The following is a 4,627-nucleotide window of genomic DNA, read 5'->3' on the forward strand; positions in this document are numbered from 1 at the left end:
CGATCCTCTCCCCTTTCTTGATTCTCTCGTCATCTTTGTAAGTGTGGATGCTTTTGTGCTGAAGAGCATGATAGAGATGATCAACGAATGTCTTACGAGTGTCTTCACCTCGAAAACTCAAAAAAACATCATACTTAAAGCTCGTCTGAGCAGATGAAGTCGAAGAAGATGCCATTTAAAGTTATGCTTGAAGGATTCTATAGATTATTAAAAAAGGATAGGAATAGGGGAGGAGTCACATATGACTTTGATTATTTGTTAAAAAAAAGAAAAAAAAAGTATTTTATGCCGTCTGATAATATTTACTAATGTTGATCCAATATGATGAAGATGACATATAAAATAAATTAGGTCGGAAAATAAAGACGCTATTAATTAATATAATGATTTTTTAAATATAAATAAAGACACTAGTAATTAATATAATAAATTTTTAAATATAAATAAAAACTCTATTATTTGGTCAAAAAGATGTTAGGACTAGTTCTCGAGCACTAACATCTTTTTTTTCTTCTTTACATATGTGAAATCAGAATTGCACAAAATAAATCTATGTTCGGAAAAAGCGTGGTCCTAGTAAGCCTGAAGCCCACCCAATGACTCAAAACCTGATCACACCGAAATTTTGGTAACTGTCTAAAAAGGCTTAATTTAATCTTTTTGTTCAACTTCTAATCTTGAACCTAAAAGAAAAAGAACTTGCCTTTCTCTGCTTACCAAAAACGGTCCGAACCTTATACATCTCTATGTAAAACACACAGAACAGGAGTAATTATTACCATTAATTTCAAGATAATCTACTTAATTATCACAATATATACATATATATATATATATATGGTATATTTCTTTTACAACCTTGTGTATTTGTACAACCCTTACAACCCAATTAATTGAGATTAATTATAGAAATGATGGGAGTTCATTTATTAAGATTTGAATATTTATGGAATATGAATAGAGTTCATTRATTATGATTAATATTTTATATTATGAAACAATCAAAACTTCTATGAAATCACATATTCCTCAAATGAAATGGATGGTTGAGATTGGATTGTATAGGTTCCACAAATATCAAAAGTTGTGTAATAAACAACCTCTCTATATATATATATATATATATTGCTTATTAAAATTGCACAACATGGTAGAGAATCATGATTAAAAAGGAAAAAAGACTTCAAATTCCTCACACGTTTCTTATTATTCAAATGGGGTGGGGTTATAAATTAATGACGTCATTATTTTCTAGAAAGAGAAAGACCATAAAATTCATTATTACATGTTTATGATGGTTCTCTTTATTGGATGGTTGCAGGCGTTTTAACAAAAAATTTAGAACATCTTTAAAATAAAGTATTATATTAGTTATTTTATAAGACATTATTTGAACAAACCACTACAATAAAATTGGGTTTATAGGACGCCCTCAATTTCGAAGCGTCCCAATAGAATATTTTATAGGATTTAATTTATAAGACTAAAATATAAAGCGTCCTATCTAAAGACGTTGTAATAAGTTTATATGACGTTTTTATGTGTCTTAACATATTTTTTAGGATATTTTTAATACAAGGCGTCGTATTAGCATCTTTATATGACACTTTTGAGAAAGTGTCCTATAAACTCAAGTTTTTATAAGAAACTTATTTTATCAGACGGTTTTTCAAATAGTGTTCTATAAAATTGTTAAAGGAACGCTTTATATTAAAGTGTCATAAAAAAAAACTTATTAAGACGTCAAAAAACGTCATATATAAACTTATTACAACATATTTAGATATGACACTTTATTTTTTTTGTTCTATTAACTAAGTCCTATAAAGAGATCTATTAGGACGCTTAGAAGTTGGGAGCGTCCTACAGAACCGATTTCGTTGTAGGGAACGTCTTACAAAGACAAGTCCCCAATAAAAACAAGTTGAGAATGTGGTAAAAGCATGTTAATTAGATAGGAAAAAGGTTGGGAAGTTAGAACAATAATGATAAGGGTAGAGTTTTAACAAACGCATGATGATTTATATATGTAATTCATCCTAAATAATAATTAATGACATGTTATATGTGATGCAAATATAGTTCCTTTAAACATTCTAATCGACCAAGGTAACTTCTGAAGAAGCATACAACCAAAGTTTAAAACTCACAACTTGAAAAATGTATTTTACATTCGATTGTTCTCGTTTGGTGACCAAACAGTTATAGGCGAGACTCGAGAGGTGAGAGACGAATCGATTTGAGCAGAGGCCAGAAACAGAGAATACAAATTGCATGCACTAGCTCTATACSAAGATGCTGATAATTAACCTGTTCGATGAACCATTCAATGTTGTGGATGCTATCAACGGAACCCATCTTTTCAAACCAAACCCAATAAATCCCACTCAAAAGAGGGTMTAGGGAGGGTGAGATGTACGCAGACCTAACCTCTACAACAACCAATAGAGCCGTTGTTTCCATGAAGACCACGACAGTGTGAATAGACATGTAGAAAGTCCAAAGACCAACACACGATGAACATAGGACAGCTGTAGTTACTTGTATTCTTTAATACTAGTTGTGTACCCAAACAATTTTAGCGAGATGTAAAACTTTATTATAAACTGGTAATAGAAAACTAATATAATTCCTCATAGAGCAGAGTATGATGCTTGGAATTTTTTCAAGTCTTGCGAGGGTATCTATCCATACATGCTCCTTAGCATTACAGAGAAACGCACCCAAAACTGTGATTGTTAAGGGGAGACCACCAGCATAACTTATAACATTTCTTGATAACTCTTCATACCCTGGATTTGGATTCTCGTTCCCAAATGCACACCTACTCAAGAGGCAAATTGCTTCGTCATCTGTTAATAGATTGACATCATGAATATTGGAGTTCGTTATTTTGTGTGCTACCAATACTTGCTTGTCTCTTGTTGTAATGATAATTTTACTTCCGGGCTTAAACCAATTAGGTTCACCGGCTAACGCCTTGAGCTGCTCTACATCATTTACGTCATCTAGAACAACAAGAACCTTTATACCACCCATCTTCTTTTTCATCTCCTTTTTCCCTTCAAGAACCCCATTTACATATATGTCTTGCTTTTTCAACACATCTCTAAGGACTTGTTGTTGCAACGATTTCAAACCTAATTGAAGAGAATTTGAACATTCCCGGACATTCTCCACAAAGCTGCTACCTTCCAACTCATTGCATATTTGATCAAAAACAGCCCTTGCCAAAGTTGTCTTCCCACCACCTCCCATCCCCACGATTCCTATCATGCTTAACTCATCGGGAAATGCATTTAAAGATGAAACCACACCATTTATCCGAGTCCTCATGCCTATTAAATTGCCATCAGCGTTGACGACGGGTAGCTTGGATGAGATATCCTTAACAACTAGTTTGATAAGTTCAACTTCATGCCTGTATGTTAAACAAGAATCAATTAGCTTTCTCAAACTCCAACATCAACAATTACTTGTATATCTACAAAATACAAACATATAAGAAGGTATCAAGGAGTTACATATGTAATCATATTTCAGTTTGGTCTTTCACGAAGAGTACCCAATTTCGAGTCAAAGTTTGACGATAAAACACGAGAAGAAACAAAATGAAAGAATTACCCATCCGCGGTGGTCCTAAAGTCCCTCCCACTGAACGATACTGCATCTTCTAGAGCCTTTCTCCATTTCCTTTTAGACTCTACTTTTCTACATTTGGCAAAGGCTTCTCCAAATGCCCCACTTTGTTTACGGACTTCAGTCGGTTCCACATCATAGAAGATGGGGTAAAGGGTCTGCTTAGTCTGCTTCTTTTGGCACTCCATAATCATGACAAGTTCGTCCAAGCACCAAGACGAAGATGCGTAGTTCTTGGAGAAAACAATGACATGGAATCGTGATTCTTCAATGGCTTGAATGAGCTCCTTGCTGATTTTTTCCCTTTCTCGAGATTCTTGTCATCCTTGTAAGTTTCAATGTTTTCTTTCTTAAGAGCCTCATAAAGATGATCGACGAAGCTCTTACGAGTATCTTCACCTCTAAAACTCAAAAATACATCGTACTTGAAGCTGGTCATGGGAATGGATGAAGCTAAAGAAGGAGAAGAAGCCATTGAAGGTATGATCGAAGGATCCTATTTTTCAAATAAAAAATTAGTTGCAAAACTTGAAGAGATGTATAACCCTCCAGAAGGTGATGGCTATGTGAAAGTGATCTGTTTGGAGAAACAATAGATAGGATTGTCCTTTGAAGAGTAAATTACAGATTTAGTCCATGTGGATATATAAAACTTACAGTTTGATCCCTAACCAAAAAAAAAAAAAACATGGATAGAGTATTCGATCAGGTCCCTTTTTGTATCTTGTGTGTTTTGATGAAATTTGTTTCTCTTTCTCTGCAATGGATACATATACTACTGATCAACTTTTTCGACGATCTTATCCGTCGAAAATCCTTCGAAAAACAGAGTTAAAAACGAATTTTAATTAATTATGTATTTAGTTAAATTTTATAATCAACCCAAAAGTAATTTAATCAAATATTTCTATTTTTTTAATTTGAAAAATCAACCAATGAAATATATTTTATTTTTCATTAAAATAAATTTCATTAGTTGTTCTTTTTA

At 33.0% G+C, this 4,627-nt stretch overlaps 1 pseudogene; it reads right to left on the reverse strand.

Moving 5' to 3' along the window:
* Window positions 1-4,159, reverse strand: part of LOC112500391 — an 8,419-nt pseudogene extending 4,260 nt beyond the window's left edge.
* Between the last annotated feature and the right edge of the window lie 468 nt (window positions 4,160-4,627).

This window comes from Cynara cardunculus (assembly GCF_001531365.2).
Source record: "Cynara cardunculus var. scolymus isolate 2C chromosome LG 17, CcrdV1, whole genome shotgun sequence".
Taxonomy (NCBI): Eukaryota; Viridiplantae; Streptophyta; class Magnoliopsida; order Asterales; family Asteraceae; genus Cynara; species Cynara cardunculus.